We start from the raw sequence: 22136 nt of genomic DNA, 5'->3' as shown, positions 1-22136 counted from the left end.
ATTTGGTGACTAGCTGGAAACTAAATGATGACATATAATTCATAAATCCAGGGAGCACATTTTATATATAAGCTATCAATAATGCAAACACAGCCCCACGGCAACATAAGTATCTCTACTTCACACAGAACTATCTTGTACATACCTTAACCAGCATTTTAAAATGTGTTATAAACATAGACAACACTCATGAATACTTGGAACTTTTAAAGCAATATCTAAGAAGGTAAAAGAAAAATGCTTCCAGTGAATGAAGCATGCTCACTGAACCCTTACTCTGTGTATCGTCTTTAGTTTCAGAGGAGACAGACTACATGCACATCATGGCATAGCCAGTCATCAGGAAGCCTGCATGGCTCTCAAAAACTTAAAACTGTATGTCAGAATATGATGGGAGAGAGTTTAAAACATAGTTTTAATTACTGCTAAATATGTGATACATGCTAAACTATGCACTTATCAGAAGTGTAATAGATTTGTCTTCTACCTTTAATTCTCTGTTTTAGGGACTCAGTAAATGTTTGTTGAAATAATTAATAAGAGCAAATATAATGCATTCAAAGGTGCATCTAGACACTCAGAGAGACCCTCACAAATGGAGGGAATGGAGACAAGAATTAAGATCATGCAGAATCTTGTTAGCTTCTGGAATGTTCTCACATGATGCACCCTTCTTCACCCACTCAAACTTTCAACCTAGGTCAGCAGTCATCTGGGGTCTGTAATTTCGTTATATTCCCATGCAAAACTCTACACATCCTTCTCACTGATTCACAGCCCTTCCTGAACTCTCACATCTTCAGCATTTGTAGCTGTATGCCCTTGGTTAGGTACTGCAGTCATCTGGCCTCAGTGCTCTCATTAGTAACTTAGTGAGGTTTCATAGCACAAGAATATTGAGATCCTACTTCCAAAATACTTAGCGAGTGTTTGGCACCAGTGACTGCTAGCTTTTACCACAACAATAATTTACTTTGAGGGGCTGTGTTATGAAGTCCAAGTCCACTGAAGGTGAATCATGACGTATTTCTTTTGAAATAAATACAAACTTTCAGAGTACAGGTGATTAATAGCAATAATTGAACTGATATGATTAAGTAGAGAAACGCATGTTTCAGATAACCAAAAGAATGAATTATCACAGGAGTGAATAATTTTCTGAAGTCATTTCCACATAAGCATGGTTGTGATTTGACGTTTATGTTGTAGTTCTTATGTATAAAAATCATATTTTTAGAATTATTAAAATCATTTGGATTCTTTCTATTCTAATTAATTTGATTTTAATTATATGTATAATTTAAATTACTCCTAGTTATGTAAACCTACTCTAGTCAAATGTGAAGTGTGTAAGTAAATACATAGATGAACATTATAAATGAATTTGATTTTGGTGAGTATAGTTTCTGGATGATATCCTAGAAGAGACAGTGAATTTTAAAACTCATGTAAGAGAAAAAAAATAGGTGGCATGGTTGGGAAAACTTGTTTTATGCTTAGGATTAAACCTAGACAGTGCATTTTAGGCAAGAGTTTTTCTACTAAACTGCATCCTCAGGCCTCTTTTTTACTTCATACGTTAGCATTAATTGTCGACTTAACAAAGCCTAGTCTTCTGAGAGGAAAGCTTTATTAAGGAATTATCTACATTAGATTAGCCCATGGACAAGTCTATGGGGAGCTGTCTTAACTATTTATTGGGCGGGTCCAGCCCACTGAGGGTGGAACTATCCCTAGGCAGGGGGTGCTGGGTTGTATTAAAATGCTGAGCCAGCAAGCAGTGTCTTTCCATAGTTGTTGACTCTAGGTTTCTGCCTTGAGTTCCTACCTGGACTTCCTTCAATAATGGCCCGTCACTTGGAAGTATATCCCCAGTAAATCATTTCCTCCCATAAGTTGCCTTTGGTCAGCATTTTATCATAACAACAGAATGAAGCAAGAACACCAGACTAGTACTGAACCATCTCTGCGACTCCAGCAGGCCTTGAAGTTAAAACTTTTTCCCCCATTTTCCTGGGATAAGTGGGATGACAGACCCAAACCACCAGACCTGGAGGTGGATTTGTCTTACCTCATACACATTTTTTCCTCAGATTTAGACCTAAAGGAATCTTAGATATGTTTTGTTTATTCTATTTTATATTTTAGTTTATGGTTTGTTTTTTGTTTGTTTTTTTGTTTTGTTTTGTTTTTTTTTTTTTTTGAGAAAGGGTCTCCCTGTAGCCTGGAAGTTGCTACATAGATCAGGCTGACATCAATCTCAGAGAGATCCACCTGCCTCTGCCTCTCCAGTGCTGGGATTAAAGGTGTGCACTACCACCTCCAGCTGATGTAAGACATTTTTTAAGCATAAAAATAAAATTTTAATAATACTTGAAGTTCCCTGTTAGATTATTTCTTTTTCCTCTCAGTGTGCTATATTTGGTGCAAAAATGAAATCTCTTAACATTTAAACATCTAACAATTATATACTTTTTAAAATGACTCTGGAATTCCATGTGTTATGAGATCATCATTATTAGTATACACGCTAATTGAACTGGCTATAGAGACCAGTCAGGCCTCTGTCTCACAGAGATGCACCTGCCTTTGCACCACCCTCCAAATGCTTGGAATAAAAGTATGTGCCACCATGCCCAGCATAATATCTTCTTTAGAATAACGTGGTCACTATGAACTTTCTCAATCCAGTTGTTTTCACAGCTAAAATTCTTAGGAAAGTCAAATTGAATAGTGGGTTCCTAAGATAATTAAACTCACAGAAGCAAAGTAGACTGGTGGTTGCTATGGCTGGTGGGGAGCAAATGGAAAGGTATTCTTCAATAAATACAAAGAATTGCTTATGTAAGATCAATACACTTCAGGTATCTGCTCTGCAGAGTTGTGCTGGAGCTAACAAATTTGTATGTTGCACTGCCATTTCTGTTCAGAGGATAAAGCTTTCCTTACTGCAATTAAATATGACCCTGTCTCAAAAAAGACCAAAAAAAAAAAAAAGTTGCATCATGGATTAAGGAGCCAGGAAAGGATTGCATTTTACACAAATATGTTCAAATTTTGAAATCAATCTATCCTGTTAAATGTCAATTTTTAACTTAAAAGAGAAAAAATTCAGTTTTAAAAAATATTTTAGTCTCAAATGATACTTATTGATATATACTCTTTAATGTTTGCATATATATGCATATTTTGAATACATCTACAAAAATTGTAAAAGTAAAACAGACTTTAAATTTACTTTAAAAACCTATAGCTGGAGCCAGGAGAGATGGATCAATACTTAAGAGCACTGGCTCCTCTGGCAGAGGACCTGGGTTCATTCCCCAATACCCACATGGTGACTAACAACCAAATGTATCTCCAATTCCAGGGAACTTGATGCCATTTTCTGGCCTCCACTGGCTTGCACACACAGGTGCACTTATCTCCAAAAATCAATCCAATAGCTCAATTATGGAACATTTACTGTGTGCTAAATACTAAGCACACTACAGTCATTGAATGAAGTCAGTCACTTTGTAAGTGATTAAACCCCTCTGCAACACAATACTTTTAAAATTCCCATTTTCTAGATGTTTGGTTATTATCCTTAGGTAACCACACACATAATGAAGTCAGGTTAAGCACAGGAACTTCCAAACCTTTGTCATTGTAATGATGAATTACTGGTGTAGAAACTGCTGTAGTTCCTTAATCAGAATGCTTGACCATCTTCATCAGAACAGAAAAGAGTAAGACTGAAGCTTGAAGATGTTTTTCTGTTAATGATCGTAGATCAATGACACATTTGTTCAATAAATTTGTACTTTAAAATAGTACTTTTCAAAAGGAACATATATAGAACCCATGGAGAAAGATACTCCTTCAAGACATCCTACTGTAGTGACTGCAGACTAAACCCTTGCTCTGTGTGTTATTCTAAAGCTTACATTTGAGCATTTTTACCTATCACTGGTGGAAATGTGAGCCCAGATCTGAAACAGGTTGTGTCGATGTGCAACCCTGTGTGATACTCAGGAATCAGTATGCCTGTCAATGCTTAATAAAAATATGGCTGTTATTCTTCAATTTTATTTTATTTTTGTATTGTTGGCGTTTGAATCCAGGACTTTATATGTCTTCCAAGCAGTATACCACTGAGCAATTCCCCAGACCCTGTTATTCTAATAAAAAATAATGTGGTTGTTTTACTAACTGTGAACATATGAATATCTTTTGATTCAAATGCAAATGACCAGGTGAATTTGTTTTAAAGTAACTGACTGTGGATTTCAAGTGATTGGTGACACAGATACTGTTCTTAATGTTAGTTAATTAGCTTGAATAAGCACAGTTCTGTGTAAAGATGAATACTATACTTAGTCAGGGGTGTGATTTTAATTTGGCTCCTAAAGGGAGTCTCAGCTGCCCTGCAGGTGATTCAGGCCCTTATGGGTGGGAATGTGCTCCATACTCATTTTCAACGCAACTTGAATTTCTGTTCATTATTTTCTAATGAAATTGGATTTGGTGGTACTTGACACCTGATAAGAGTTTGTTTATCTAGCTATAAAAGCAAGCTAATAAACTAGATTTCCACTGAGCTCATATTCTTGACTACAACATTTTAGAGTCACCTAAAGTGCACATTTGACTATTTACAATATTCTTTCTTTATGGCTGTTCATAAGCAATATTGCTTTCTGTTGGCTATTGGATTTTGAGAAACTAAAATATAAGTTTACTCACTATCCTTTTCTGTAATGAAGTAAGGTTAAACACAATGATCCAGACTCTTCTAATTCTTTGTAGGGACAAGATTCAGGTATAAAAATGTTCTGGACTAGCAAATGAATGTTAAACCCTTATAATATGGCTCATATAGAGAGTTCATTATTAGAGATTTAAGCAAACTTGGTGATCTTTAGTGATTAGCAGTACAGAGCTTAAGGTCAGACTGTGACCCTCATGGGATCATGGGCCCCTGAGATCTAAGCACATAGACTGCTGTTACCAGCATCTCCTTTTTGGATATCTTGAACATTTCCAATCCAGTCCTCCTACACCATGTGTATGTATTGCTATAGCAGATATTCATGATGAGAGTATATTTTCTATTCCTTATTTTTAAAAGCTAGTTTTTAAGATTACATAAAGAGATAATATGTAATTTCCTCCTTTTGATACATAATTACATTGTGTTGTTGATAGAAACACCAATTATATCCCTACTCTATATATTATTAAAATCTTTTAAAATGCAAATGTGTTTGAATCAGCATCCTCTGTAGAGAATCTGCGCATACACCAGTGTTAGTAGTTTTTTTTGTAATCATGCTGATGAATTATTGAAAGATGAAGAGGCAAATGATCATTTTGAAAGAACTTTTTAACACCTCAGTTTAAGAAGTTGTTGATAGATAGTGTCTTCCAGACATGACAAAGAAGTCATTGCACCCATGAAATGTCAACAATATAGTTGTCTAAACAAGACCTGCATGATGACAGCTCCATTTGACACTCCAACCTGGATGGGGGGAAATTCCTAATGTCTCACCTCTCTCTCTTTATCTGTCTGTCTGCATGTGGATACATAGAGGCATGTTTATATATATAACAGCAAACTGAAGAACTGGTCAGGAAATTAAGAGGGAACTAGGGACACAGGAGGAGTTGAAGGGAAAAAGGACAGATGGAAATGATGTGAACATGGTACTCACGTATGAAATTCTCAAAAAACAAACATTTACAGTTTTAAAAAGTCTAAGGAGAATGCTACCTTATCTTCATTCAAATAAGTATGAAAGTTGATTCTACTAGCAAGTTTGTTTTTCTTATTTGATGCATGATTTTTTTTAAAGTTAAGGTAAATACAACTTGCAACACACAAAAAAAAATTATCATGATCAAACATTCCAATTTATGAAGAGGAGAAAAATATATTTCATAGTTAAAACCTACACTTCATGTGAATATTTTAATTTTATTATCAAATTTCAATACTACATGCATTTTCAAACAATGAAAGAAACCTTGACAGTAACATATCATGCTATTTCAGGCAACATCTGCCTATGTTATTGTGTGTAATATAGTAGGTATTATCTCTAGTAAGATTATAATGTTTGTTATTGCATACAGTGTGGGCATTACTAAATACTGACTGCATTTAAACTTTTAGACTGTGATTATCTGGGTTTGAACTTCATCCTACGCTTTCCTGACTTCTTGATTACACTCCTAAGCAGTTTACCCGGGCATGTGAGCTCACATATGTGCACACACTCAGCCGTTCTCGTCTTGGTGATGCACAATTTAAAGGGAACCGTCACCCAGTTAATTGCTGAAAGAATACTAGAGCAAAGGTGTTGTTTTTTTTTCCCTCAGGTGAATGGTTTGTAAATGTTAGTTTTCAAGAAAGTATGAAAGTTCACATGAAGTGAGACAAAAGCATCATTTAGTTAGTTAAAACTTAACATAGAATTTGCATTACATGTGTTTTATTTCTTCAGCTTCCCGAAACAAATACAACCCAGTTCTTTTTGTGTATTATGATCGGTATATTTTTCCCTTCCACATTCTAAGATTTTCTATCCATAAATGTCTCATGTACTAATGACAGAAATCTTTCAGTTTTTCTTAAGACATTTCACCCAGTTAAACAATATTTTTAGTGTCTATAAATCTTTTTTTTTTAATTTTGCTATTTTGCTATAGAAACTTGCTTGTAGAATTCATGAGGCTCTTGTTGAAATGTCTGGCATCAAACCCCCAATGTCTACCTGGTTCATCTACAGAGCTCAAATTAAAAAAAAAATATTATCAGGCTAGAGAGATTGCCCCATGGTTAAGAGCTCTTGCAGAGGACTGGCATTTGATTCCCAGCACCCAAATGGTATGGCTCACAACCACCTCTAACTCCAGGATCAGATGAACCAATGTCTTCTGGACTCCGTGGGACTTGTGCACAGAACCACACACCAACACACAAATACCTAATTTAAAAAATACAAATTATAAATTGAGAATTTTTCATTTTTCCAAACTACCCAGATTCCTATGCTTAGAAACCAAAGCTTTTACTATAATGGGTATACCTCTGAAGGGATTTTTTTGCACATACACTGTAATGTTTATGTACCTTTGCTCTGGAAGCTGTTATTGATGTTATTGAGTATCTTAAAGCTGTAATGAAATGTTTCTTCTAAATTTTTTTTAAAAAGTATTATCTAAATTGAAACATTCTATATATACCACTAATCATCTTGTCTTTTTTAAAAATTAAAAATAGGTATTTAAAATTCTTCCAAATAAATGTATAATTTCTTTGTTGTTTCACTGCTATATAATATTCTACAGTGTAGATACACATGATTAATTTTACAGACACCTTTTTATAGACAGTTATGATAATACAAATATAATGTAATGAATGGTTTCATCAATTTGTGTGCATATTTCTATAGGATTAATTCTACAAAAATTACATTTTTATAGACGTAATAGACTTTTTACGTCAATAGATATAAATTTTCTCTATAAAATTATTAACAATTTATAAATAATTAGGAACTTGCCATGCATGGTAGTCTGTGCCTGTTATCCGAGCACTCAGAAGGTAGAGGCAGGTGGATCTCTGTGAGATCTGTGAGATTAAGGCTAGCCTGATCTATATAAGGAGTTCTAGGCCACCTGGGGCTATTGGTAGACCCTGCCTCAAACAAACCAACAAACAATTAGAAAATTAAGAGAATTTCTCTTTCCTATGTGAAATTTCAGTAGTGTGTATTTTTTTTTTGCCTTAGTCCATTATTTGTTGCCATATCAATGCTACTAGGTAATTTATAATGAGGACAATTTCATTTCTCACAAATATGCCAATGAAGAAATTCAATAGCACGATATTTTCATCTGATGTGGACTTCTGTGCTACCTTATTCCATGGCAGAAGGCAGGAGGGCCAGAGGTAAGGAGAGGAAGAGGACACAATCACATTTTCTATCAGGGCCCCTAGCCTCACTTGAACCAATGTCAGATATTGTTTTAAAATTCACCAAGACAGTTTTTACTTTTGCAAAAGACCGCCTCGTATCATTCACAGTCAGCATGCACAACTGAGCTGGAAATTTGATGGGTTTTTAACCTAATGTAAGAAAACTGTGTTTTTTCACTATTGGCTGGGATCCTTCACCTACTAATTTTAACAGAATCAGAGCAAAGGAAAGGAAGCAGAGTAAATGGGTTAAACAGAAGGGGGAAGGGCCCAGTTGCTCTAGGCCCTCAAGTGCTAAGAATGCAGCAGATATGGTTTTCACATAAGCACAAGTTTTAGAAGGTATGTGGGCGGGGGGGGGATGAAAAGATTTGAATTTCTCATTGTAAACAAATTTTACAGTGTGTGATAGAAAGGATTGATACTTAATATCTCTTACAAATAACTCCTCTTTTTTCAAAAACACTCATTTCTTCAAACTCATTAAAAAGCCTTGACTCAATTTCTCTGTTCTATCTTTCAGTAAGAAACTGCTATAGGGAAGGGGTATTTGTTTGGTAATAGTTGATTCAATATGTATTTGAGTTAGTACCCTAACATAAGGATTAGTACAGGAGTCAAACAGGATCAGGACACTCACCATGATTACGAAGGAGGTTAGCATAGAGCCCATGAGGCCCTTTCATTTTCTGAAGCATTCATTAAGGAGGTCAGAGAATTGGTTGCCTGTTCCTGAATTCTGTTTTAGTTTGTTAGAAAGAGCTTTAAGTCCTAGGAGAGCTCTAGTAATAGCTCCATTTGGAGCTGTGTTGTTGGGGGTGAACACACCCATGTCCTCTCAGCATAACTCTACCTTTTTCGGTCATGATTTTGGCCAATGTCTGATTTTGCTGGGCTTAGTCCACCAAGCAGCTTTCACAAGATTGGAGTCTGTTAGCTTGTCTAACCTGGAAAACCCAACAGTGGCTGTTTGCTTGAAGACCCCACTATTGTGAGGTCTCCATGGTGGCCTTAGTCTTACAACTTTCTGTGGTAGCTCTGATCCTACATCTCCAGTAAGCATTGCCCCAGTATAAGCTATCTGCAGTGGCTCCACCCTGTGATGTCTATTCCCATACCCAAGCCTGTCTACAAGAGCTTTTAAAATCTGAGTAGAGGCTGCCATGATCCGGCAATCCTGCAGTCTGCTTCTCTGTGGCATCAGTACCACACAGATGCCACCACTGCTCCTTTCTTGTGTTCTCTACAGCAGCTGTTTGAGCTGCGCCTGAACTTGCCTGTGATACGCTTACAAGAGAGTGCGGAACTGCAGCAGTACTGAGAGGACAAACTGGAGCAGGACATCAGGGCATGCTCCAGGCCTGTCCCTTGATCACTCTGCCTTCCTGGAGTTCCAGGCCTATAATGGGAGCAATAATATTGAAGAACTTGGGAATTTCTTTCATGTGGTTCTCCTACTACCCCAAAGAATGGTACCCAGTTCCTTTCTAACTGCAGTAATCTTTGTAGCAAATGGTTGCCTAGCCACACCCTTGGATTACTTTCTGAAATATTTTATTCATTTTGCATGGCCAGGCTATAGCATTTCTAATTTTACATCCTGCTTCCTTTCCATTGTAAGTGCATCTTTAAGTATTTAACTTTTGTTTGTATCACACCATATGATGCTAAATGTAGCTATGCAACTTCTCTAATATATCTAGGAATTTATTTTTCCAGACATCTTTTTAAAAATTATTTATTTAATAACGACATACTTAGAAGAAGCATTTTATTACAACAGCATTGACATATTCAATAACAGTTTCCAGAACTAAGATGTATCTCTTTCAAAATTAGCTGTAAATTTTTACATTTACAGTTGAGTTATTACAGTTATACAATATTGTACTCAGTATAAACCCTATAAGACATAAAATTAAATGAGGTTTTAACCTCAAAAAATATCTCAATTTCATTATTAAAATACACAGTTTCATAGAGAAAAATTCATTTTTAATGCAACTGACATTAAGATGTTTGCACATGCGTTTCTAATCTCTATCTATGTGATTATTCCTAGTCACAGTCAGTTACTTTCTGAGCTCCTTGGCATCTGAGTATGGATATAAAGTCATCAGGTAGATTTCAATAGTAATGTTTGTCACATTCTCCATTCTCCATTCTCCATTTCATTTTAGAATATATTGTTCCTCGCAGAAAGACTCATTGTTTTTGCTACTAACACTGAGATGTTGGCACATGCATCTCTAATCTGTATGTATCTGATTATTACTAGTCATAGTTGGTTGCATTTGGATCTTTGGCGCCTGTGTATGTCTATAACGTCATCGGGTAGATTTCAATAGTAATGTTTATCATCTCTACTAATTAACATAACTTTCCAGATATCTAAATTTGTTTCTTTAAAATTTTTCCTTCTAGTAGGTTCTTAGGCCTGGACATGACAATTTAGCCAAAGTCTTTTTGACTTTTATCAAGGACTTTCTGATAAGGAATCTTTTAAAAGTCTCAGGCATTCTCTAGTTATTTCCTTCTCTGACTCATAAGCAGCATCACACACTACTCTGATTGAGGAAACAGAACATTTTTTTTTTGCAAAATTCATATGAAATTTGTGCAGGCTCCTACTCCCTACACAATGTGAAAATCACTCCATGTTTTCAAATGTTCCTTTTAGTGATAGACCCACCGGGCAGTTTCAGTTTACTGTATTTTGTATTATTAAAATTAAACACCACTGAATGAGTAGTTTATGAGGAAAACCAATATATTCCTTCTCATGATTCTGAAGGTTGGAAAGTCCAACATGGAGGTACAGACGTCTAGCCAGGTCCCTTGAGCCATATCATCCCACGGTAGGAAGCATGATGGAAAAAAACAAAAACAAAAATAAAACTCAACAAACAAAAAACAATAAATAAAGAGAAGGGATGAAATAATTCATTTCTTAGGGCTCTCTTGCCAGAGTCACGGTACCTAACACATTCTTATAATAACACCATTAATCATTCTTGAAAGCAGAAACCTCATGATCCTATCTCCTCCTAAATGTTCCATCTCCAGAGCTGCTGCACTAGGTTATTATTTGAATTTTGCAAGGCATATTCAAACCATAGCAGTTATTAGTGCTTTGGTCTCTTATAATCAGTGAAAGTTATTTTTACTCTTGTAACTATAAAACAAAGTTGAGCTTGTTTTGTGGTCTTAGACATATTTTCTCTTTTGGTGTGAACTGTTCTCTCTTCTAAGTGGGTTTTGCATTATATATAAGGCAGAAGATGATTTCTGGAGGTAATATTAACAATACAGTATAAAATCTTGGATTTTCATTTCCCGTCTAATATCAGGAGAATTAAAAAGGTTACAAAAGAAAAACACACCATAGCCATGGACACCAATGGGAGTGGTAGACTGTCTAATGTCCTTCATTTTTAGGGCTGCTGGTATTTGTAATAGTATGAAGACATTTATATAGGATAATTCAAATTTTATTGAGGCGCTCAAAGAAAATATAGAGCAAGTTATGCTTTTGATTAAGATACTGAAACACTATCAAGAATCTCAGCAGGCAGAAAAATCAGTGGAGAAAAGATCTAAGTTAAACGAAGGATGTTGAGGGTTGCAGATGCACCCTAATGTTTCTTGATGATATTTAATAAACAGATATGAAGTGGTTTGTTTGGCATATTAGTGAAGCAAAATGGCCCAAAAGTATGAAAAACAGAAGGTCATCTTAGAGAATCTTAACAACCAGGAGACCAGGCTTTTCTGGTCATTTCAACAAAAGAGAAACTGAGAATATCTCCTTCCACTCTTTTAAAAAATATTTACTATTTTTATGTGTATGAGTGTATTGCCTGCACGTTTGTCAGTGCACCTGTATCGTTCAACCCCTGAGGAGGTCAGAAGAGGGCGTCAGATTCCCTGGAACCAGAGTTATGGATGGTTGTTAGAGGTCTTGGTGCTGCGGGTCGAACCCTGGTCCTCTGGAAGAGCAACCGGTGTTCTTGAGCCATCTCTCCAGCCTGTCTTTCCACTCAAATGTAATCATGAGCCAGACTGTCTGCTCTCAATCACTATGAGGAAATGTAGGCTAATTCTCCTATTCTGTCTGCTTCATTCGTGTTTTCAGTACCAGTTTTCAGTGAAGTTATTTCATAGGAATAGATGAGAACTCAGGCCATTGATCTGAATCTGAATTTGCTGCAGTATTTTCCAGTCAAACAATTTACTGTGATCTTTCTTTAAAACCCATTTTCATTGGACAAGAGCCATTCCAAGATTCTCTGGACCAGGCAAGGATGCTTCGGACAAATTCATTGATGATGACTTCAATATTTGTATGAGAATCTGTATTTTTATTGTGTATATTTGAATATATTCTAAACACCTGTCAAAGCAAGGAACACCTTCCAATGGAGGTGTTCTTGTTAGTGTTTCATGGCAGGTGGCATGTTCCAGGATGCTGCCCATTTTGATCAAAGATGATACCATGATGCCATTACTGTGACATCATTCATCTAGCACTCTTCATGCTACTTCATGTAGCATGTCTAAACATTTAAGAAACTCAAGCTTTCTTTCTTTTCCTTCCTTTTTTTTCTTTTGGTCTTTTTGAGACAGGGTCTCCCTGTAGCCCTAGCTGGCTTGGAACTCCCTATGTAAACCAGGCTGATCTTGCTCTCACAGTGATCCACCTGCCTCTGCCTCCTGAGTACTGGAGTCATTCCTGGCTCAAGCTTTCTTTAGCTACTCAAAAGTAAAGTTGTATTTGCGATATCTCTATTAACTAATGTGGCAGTCTTTCATGAAATAAAACTCATATTTCATTTGGGGCTTACAGTTCCAACCACAGCCTGTAATATGATTTTGTGTTACTTTCACTTGAATCAAACCACAGTATTGCAATGAATTCCGTTGATGTGATTACAACTGAAACTCAACCTCATATTGACTGAGGTATACGGTGAGCAGTGCAGTCAGGAGAGCCCCAGGGAAAGCAGCATCGAGGATCAGTCCTCTCTCTGATCTTCACATATTCAGTCTTGACCTTTCTAATCATTTCCCATCCCCAAAGGTAGAATAATTATTGTACCAATCCACATAAATGTTATTAAGACTCTTTACTGATCTTTGAAGATGAAAATAGTTAACACTGTCCTGGGACCTAGCACACTGCCTTCTCTGCTCGTCTTTCCTGCCACCTTCTGTCTGATAGAGACTCAGTAGATTTACTTTAGTTCCTCCAGCTGTCACTCTTATTGAACAGGAATAAAATTTAATAAAATATCTGGAAACTGTAAAAATGAATAGCATATATCTATGGCATCTAACATGGCTTTCAATAAGTATACTGGTATTTAGATTATTTAAGAATTTATGGGGGATGGAGAGATGGCTCTATGGTTAAGAGCACTGGTTGCTCTTGCCATGAACCAGGTTCATTTCCTAGAACCCACATGGCAGCTCTCAGCTATCAACTGTCTTTAATTCCAGTTCCAGGGCATCTGACTCCTTATTCTGGTCTTTGTGGGCATTGCGTGCATGTAGTACACTTATATACATGCATGCAAAACACTTATGTACATAAAATAAAAATAAATATTTTAAAACAAATGGGGCTAACCAAGATCAAGTCAATTGTAATCTACTTCACTAATGTTCTTCAATCACTCAACCTCAATGAAATATAATTTTTTGGAGCTTGTAGGCAATATGAGAAAGTTAAGGATGACTTCAGGTTTGTTTGAGATTCTTCTGCGTTAAAACACAATGTGAACGCACATAGGCAGCTGCATAAATTCACTAAATTGATGCAGTGATGTCAGTGTGACCCATGGCATAGACAAGAACTGTGGAAATGAAGAGACCTATAAAGGTTTTATTGTTCATTTAGCATCATGCCATCAGTGACAGGAGACAATATTTCAACTTTGGCGTCGTACTCAGGTTTGGCTTTGCTGCCCAGGTTATGCCCAGTTATGATATGAAGTGAGTATAGCTAGAGAAATAGGCCACTGGTCACAACTGAACCCAAGCAGGAGAAGGAAGCAGAAAATGGACTAATCAGGATAACTGGAGAAAGTGCAATACCTTAAACTCAAGAAATAATTTGTAAAAATGTGTTTGTAAAAATCAAAGAAGAGCCTAAATTTATTCATCTACATTTTATTTATTAGTTATTACTTATTAATTTGAGTGTGTGTGCATGTGTGTGTGTGTGTGTGTGTGTGTGTGTGTGTGTACACATCATGTAATAGTGAGTGTTTGGAGATCAGAGGCAGCTTTAGAAAGTCAGTTCTCTCCTTCTTCCATGTGGGTCCCGGGGATCAAACTCAGATCATCAGGCTTGGTGGCAAGCACCTATGCCAACCCACCTTGTTGACCCAAATTGATATATCCCTGTGAAAACAGTTTATTCTTTAGCAACTCCCTACTTCCACCTGTGACGTCTCTTCCTAGCATTTGAGCATAAGTTGTGGACAGATGCCTACTCAGATTTACCCATATTCACCTAAATGAATCAGACCTGTCAACATGAACAATCAAAGCCCTGGGTGTTACTTTCCTTCACTCCCCTAGTGTTAGGAACTGAGGACAATGAAAATACCACACTTTACTCATCCATGCATCCCAATTAATAGTCAGACCTCATGAGCCAAAGCAAGCTGTGAGAAATCTCTGACCATGGACCCAAAAGGCCAAAATAATATTATGGGTCCATTTCTAAAGATATCAGAATAGTAGGCTACTGAATGTGGATTAGGTGTGTCTATCATCCTGGGAGAGGCATGCCTGGTTAGAATGTACTATATTTAGCAAAAGCAATTTAAAGTGGTAGGATAAAATCATGAAAAGTAAATATTATAGAGAAAAAAATGATGTGATAAACTGAGAAAAGAATTGAGGAATATTCTGTAATTTGCAAAGAATGTAATTATAGGTCAAAATAGTTTTGATAATAGGTAGACATTCAGAGCATCATAATTTCATAATTAATAGTAGTAGGTAAGAAAAACATTTAAGGAACATGGAGATATGTAATTAATTTTAGATAAAATTCTCAGTAAAAATTCTGAAATTTTTGTTTAATCCTGAGTAGGTAACCGCCTATCTAAACATATAGATAACAAGTGTTAAAATATATAGATATTTAACAAGAGAATAATTTAAGAGATGAGAGAAGCTCAGTAGTAGTGCAATTGTTTAGCATATACAAGGCTTTGGGTTTGATTTGTAGTTCTACAAAAACTACGTACCACATGCACACACACACACACACACACACACACTTAAATTCTTTAAAAATGCATTAGTAGGTAGAAACTAGTATTCTCTGTAAAATGATGCTAATGAATTTAGTAACAGTCTGAGGAGCTGAAGGGGAATGTATCTAAATTACACAGCCTGGAGTTGTAGTTGGTTTCTAAGAAGAAAAAATGAGAGTAACATTGGATATAGTTCCCTCATTCAGTTTCTCATTAAATACATTTAAAACACAAAACCATTATATAAGGGTGAGTTTTATTGAGAGGTGTGATCACATGCTCTTAGACATTTCCTTTATTCTCAGAGTTACGCCTGCTCTGTTCCTAGTGGTAAAAATGGGAACTTAGTGTGCAGTATTGTGTAAGGCTTGGTCACCTCTTGCAGCAGGTTGCATAAGCTAAATGACTCTGCTGTTCAGGAGAACATATTGCCCAGTCTAAACCTACTGGTTTGCAGTTTATGTGGAGTTCGGAGAATGCAGAATGCTTAATGATGCCAACATAAACAGCAGCAAAACCAAGTGACATACCATTCCTGAGCAAAATGAGCACAAATCTCTAAGTGCTGACTCTCCTGCCCTTCTACAAGAATTAACTGGCACGAATTAAATGCCAAATGATGGAATATGTGTTTTTGTCATTTGTTGTCTTGTTTTTCTCTATATTTGTCTGTAATTACCTTGTGGGATCAGTTCCCAAGATCCACCAGCCTTCCTTACACTGCGCTAAACACTCCCTTCAGTCCATGTGCCATGCTCCAGAATGTTTGCTACAAAGCTGATATTTTAGGGAAGATGATGTAAGATTAGTTGTGAATATATGTATATTTTATATATATATATATATGTATAACCTTGTGTTTTTGAAAATATGAGTATACTTGGTTTAAGAAGCATTTTCTCCCTAAGCAACTTCATGAGTTAGATGAATTTTGTCGCTGAAGTCTCCTCTGGAGAGTACTGCTAGTCTCCCCTCACTTCAGCATGGAATCATTCCACCATCTCTGTGTGCCCTTCCGAGACTATTTTATAGATCTGACATTTTTAAGAGATGTCATCTGCTTTATATTTTGCAATATGGTAATATTTCTAAGCACTTCTCTCACACTGTGAACAGTTCTCATACTGGGAGTAAAAGAGAAAGTCAGACATCTTGTCCACTTATGGCGAGGAACAGTAGCTCATTCCTCCTCGAGTGTTATGCCTCCGTTTTTGTCCCATAATAAATATAGAATTGAGCAGATTGGGGCTGGAGATGTGGCTCAGTGGTTAAGAGCACTGGGTTGGATTCCCAGAACCCACATGTCAACTAACAACTGTTCATAGCTCCATTTCCAGGGGATCCAATGCCCTCTTCTGACCCCTCTGCTAATTCACAAGCATGCAGGCAATGTACTCATACACATAGAATAAAAATAATAAACAAAATGTTTTAAAAGAAAATAAAACAGAATTGAGCAGAAAACATTAGACCAAACAGTGGCCAGGGGCAGGACTGTTACTGAGGACACAGTAATTGCATCCAACTAACCAAGTTTTCTATACAATGAAGATTAGCTATTTACACACAAGAAGATTGATGTTGGTAGAATAGCTTTAAAAATATGTATTTTCATATTATCAAGTTTATGAATACTCATCATGGAGACTGAAAGAGTCACTGTGTTTCTATACATTTTTAAGGGCTCCGAACCTCAGTTAGTAGATGGCATTTAGTGAGATTCTGCTATCTTCCTTTCAGTCACTTGAGTACTGTGTGTACGTGTCCTTATCTATAATTATGTGATATATAAAACAAATATATGTAATAAATGTTGCCTCAATGTATCTATATTACTAAGATAGCTCTGCATCCTTTACATCTTATAGTAAACCTTAAAATTTTATTGTATTTTGAAACTGTGAGATATTATGTTCGTTTTTACAAAAAAATAGTTATATAAAGCTGTCGCACCAAATTTTCCTCTGAGAGACCCACACTTGCTCTTTGGGATCCAAACTACCACAATGTCCTTCTTAAGTTACAGCTTGTGGAATAAGAATATCTATTTGGGTTTGCCAACACGGTTTATGCTATTTGGGAGAGGGTCACTTACAAAGACATGAACTTTCATGGCCTCTTTCTCTCCCATATTTGAGATCCCTGCCATCTGTGTGCTTCCTGTCGGCTGTCTGTGGGCTCCTCCTACAGTCTGAATGCTCGGTTCCAAAATGGACTACTCCTCCCCTTTTTCCAGTGTGCTCAGTGTTTCTCAGTGTTTGTCTCTAGGGGGTTCAGTTCCAGTTTCCTCAGAGGACACACCTACCCAATAAAAGCATTGTTTTATTGCTAGATATTTAGGGTATTTCTAGCTTTAGATGATCCTGTTCATAGTGAGAATTTGTCACCAAATGTTTTTGAATATATACAGTTCTTTTGTATTTACACTGACTAAAATAGTACATAGATATGGATTTAATGTTGGAGATATTCTCTGGAATGCTCCTTCTCACAGATGGATGGCACTGGCTGGTGTGTCCATAACAAGGAACAGCAGTGGCTTGTGTGTCTATAGCACGGGATGGCACTGGCTTCTGTGTCTATAACATGGAACAGCACTGGCCAGTGTGTCTATAACATGGGACTGCACTGGCTGCTGTGTCTATAACATGGGAATGCACTGACTGCTGTGTCTATAACATGGGACAGTACTGGATGCTGTGTCCATAACATGGGACAACACTGGCTGATGTGTCTGTAATATGGGATGGCACTCGGTCTGTCTATATTGGACAGCACTGGCTGGTGTGTTCACAGCAGGGGATGGCACTGGCTGCCATGTCTATAACATCGGATGACATTGGCTGGGGTATCCATAGCATGGGATGGCACTGACTGCTTTGTGGATAACATAGCACTGTCTGCAGTGTCCACAGCATGGGATGTGTGCTTTCAACCAATTATCCTGGACACCTGACATCAGGGTCTTTCTCGTCTCTTCTAGTTTATGTTCATTCTCTTGAATTCAAATATCTTAATCCTGCTGGGAAGATGCAGAGGTGCATTAAGAAGCCCTATTACTTACAGTCTTAATAGTCCCAGCTGTCTCCTGATGTCATACAGTAGAATACATTTTGTTTTTTCCCTTTACTCACAGCTGATTCTCCTGTTTGCCTCGGTCAGGGACAAGTGTTTCTTGTCTTTGGCTTCCTGCCCTATCAGACGTCACAGTCTTGTCCCTTTCACTTCTTTTCTTACCCTCAGATAAGAAAAGAATTTCACTATTTATCCTTCCATCCTCATGTGATTGGTGATTGAAACATTTCCTTCTGTGAAGTTCTTCCTAAAACAGAGCAGGACTCTTCCTCTTCCAGAGGGCTGCATACTTCTAACACAATGCTAATGAAAGTGATGCTTTGCATGACTGCCAACATTTAATATTTTTGAAGAATAAGAAAAGATATTTGAAGCTCATTTAAAAAAATATTTTGCTTAATAATTTCATTTCTTTACAATTGTTAATTTAATACCCATTTATTTTGTGCAACAATGATGTTTGAAAGGTTGTTGACAATACTGCTTATATTCTTTATTAAAATTATACTGGTCCATGAAATTTAAAGTCTGGAAAGGACAGTGTAAGAGTGTTGATCATTTCTTTTCACCCCCTTGCTTCCCAGAATGGTTAATAAAACCACACATTGTGTCCACTTGGCTTGCCTTCTGTCAGGTGTTCACATGGCTTTAGGACTCTCTTTTTGTATAAGAGAGAGTGATATCATTACCAAAGTTTTAGGGAGTGAAGTGGCCACTTCATAACCTGGTGGTCTATGTCAGCCTTTATCAGGATAAAGGCATGGGTTTAAATTGGAGTTCTCTCCACATTGCAGTCCTAATTAATCAATCCCAGTTTCCAGGAATGTAGTCAGTTTCCCTCAAGTGTCATCATCAACTTCTCATTCTTTATCTTCCAGTTTGGGAATGATTTGACAGCCTCATTCCTTCTTTCTTATTTTTGAATAAATTTTATTTTCAACCAGGACCAATACATCATTGTTTTTACTGTCTCTAATATTTCCTTTTTAGTTTCTAAATACCAAGTTCAATTCTGTAACCCCAGGGCATTTCATTCAATAAACAATTAAATTGCCAAATTCAGTAAACCATCAAATTACTTAACTTAAATAAAATATAGTTCAAATGGCTTAAAACACATTTATCAAGAACAATCAATTACATACTTTGGATGGCTACTTTCATCCATAGATATTGTTTCAAATTAATCGTAACTCAATATGTGGTCTTAAGAGTTTCCTACTTTGAGTGAATAAATAATTATCCCTCTTTATATATAATTTGCATAAATACGCATGCAGAAAATCAAGATCCTTGATGCATTTTGTGACTTAGGACACTAAATCATTAATAAGAATAACAACAATATTGATTAAAAAATGTGTAGTAATTTAGCTGACTCCACTTATATAACAGAAGCTGTTTGAATGTTTCATTTGTTAGTTTATTCATGCAACATTATAGTAGCACAGATATGTGCCAAATCCCACTGCAAGAATTGGAGATACAGCAATGGAGAAAACAAACAGAGTCACTGCTATCATGGAGCAAACATGCTAGTGGAGAGAAAAAAGCAAATTAAGAGTCACTGCATAGATTGTCAGACAGCAATAGGAGCACTAAAAAAAGCAAATTAGAAGAGAGTACAGATGGGAGGTGGGGAAGGGACCGTTGACTACTTATGTACAGTGTGAACAGGGTAGGACTCACGAAGTGAGGTGCTTGCAGAACTTGTGGGGTGAAAGGAGTGTCCTGGGGGAAAGAAAATTTCAAAAGAGAACAACAGTGCAAATCCTTATTCCTGATGCAGGACAAACAAGTCAGCAGAAATTCTGTTTTCTGTTCTTACTCCCCCAACCTAAAATATGCTTCTGTTTTAAGATATTTCATGGATACGTTCAATGTCTTTGTTACCTTCCTGTGACACTGTTCCCAGCACAGATAACATCATTGCCTGGTGGCCCATACTCCTCATAGTGATGTTTATTTTCAAGACACTGGTTTACTAATAAGGGTCAGTGTTTGATGAAACTTACATCTAGGAGAAAAGCAGCACTAATTGAGAATATGAGAATCTCAGTTGATGCCACATTTTGAAGTTGAAATATGAAATCTAGATTTGTCTAATTAGTAAGTATTTCAGTCTATCAACAGTTTAAACTCTGTCACATGTTTAGTAGCTAATAAATACCTATGTGTAGTCTTTTATCTGTTTTATTTTATTTTAATTCCTTTTTGGAGATAAGATCTCCCTCTATTCCCAACTGGGCTGGAACTCACTATGTACACTAGTTTGGCCTCTTTCTCACAGAGATCTACCTGCTTCTGTCTTTCCAGTGTTGGTATTAAAGGCATATGCCACTCTACCCAGCTCAACACACAAACTTTTAAAGTGACACAAGTATTAAGGCTGTGGTGAACCAGACATAGAGTAAAGGCTGTTTTGGACCCATGTAATGAAGTTTATAAGCCAATTTACAGAGCATCACATTATTTCGAAGTAATTTCAGTGGAACCCACAACATGCTTCCAAAAGAAAGAATTATTCTTTCATTAAAAATAGTAAAAGAATCAGCACCCAACATTTCAATAAAAATTATTAAGTATATAAAGAATCAGAAAAATGGGACCCATAAGGATAAAAGCAATCACTGAGAACATAATCAGAAATAACACAAGGAATAGAAAATACAGACCAGGCCTTGAAGACTCAGTACATTCTTCCCATAACAAGGAAGTGGAAGAAAACATGAATATATCGAGAGAGAAGATGTAAAACAAACCAAAACCATGCTTGAGAGTAGGAGCAATGCCAAGAGGAGAGGCATATTGAATAGAAGTAATATGAGGGTATACACTACAGAACAAAATCACAGGAGCTAAAGACACCACTCCAACAGTAAATACCTGAAGCACAAAAGCAAAAAATTCCATTTCAGTATTCGGGCACAGTAAGACGTGCTAGCATTGTTTAGAAAAGGACACTGCTGCGTACGCTCATGGAGCTGACACAGTGGGATCTCTGAGGGATGCTCTGTACTGGAACAATGTCAAGTTCTTAACTGAATTCATAAAAGCTTAGCATCAGTTTTATTAATAAAGAGATGCATACAAACACGGTATGATTACTGAGTATGTATGCTTAGGTAGTATATCTCATTGTGGAGTAGAGCTTAGGTGTTCTTAACAAATTGTGGAAAGGAATTTCTGTGGCCAGAGTTCTAAAGGGCAGATCCACAGGCATAGGATGAAACAGGTACACAGCCTTTCATTTACAAATACAATTAAAGTAAGATTTGGATGCCTTCAATTGGGGCATACCCTTCATCTGACTACTTATGCCAGAGCACCCAGTGTCTAAAATAGTTAACATTTGTAACTTCTGCACTTGGAAATTGTTTTACAAAGCTCCCTATGCTCCATGGACTCATCTGACTGTAAGAGTAAAGACAAAGGCTAGTAATTGCCTTTTACATTATTTTATATTAAGACTGGAATTTTTTGAGGAAACAATTTTCAATTAAACTTTTGCAATTTCCATACAATATGATTTGATCATATTTAGATCTCTTCCCCTATCTGCACGTCCTGTTATTTCACCCCTACCCAATTTAATGTATTCTATAAGGCCTATAGTATCTATTTTGTGTCTCCAAATGTCCTTTAGAGTTGGTTTCTATGTTAATCACTACCTGCTGCATAAGAAAAGTTCTCTAGTGAGAGTTTTGAGATACATTAGTGTACATCCATAAAAATAAGTCATTAGGAGTCAGTTTAATATAAAAACTAGTAGAGAACCAGTATCATACGGTCCTACCCTATGACCTGTAACTTATCTA

This window comes from Nannospalax galili, unplaced genomic scaffold, assembly GCF_000622305.1.
Source record: "Nannospalax galili isolate Female #2095 unplaced genomic scaffold, S.galili_v1.0 scaffold441, whole genome shotgun sequence".
NCBI lineage: Eukaryota > Metazoa > Chordata > Mammalia > Rodentia > Spalacidae > Nannospalax > Nannospalax galili.
This window is presented reverse-complemented; position numbering follows the sequence as displayed.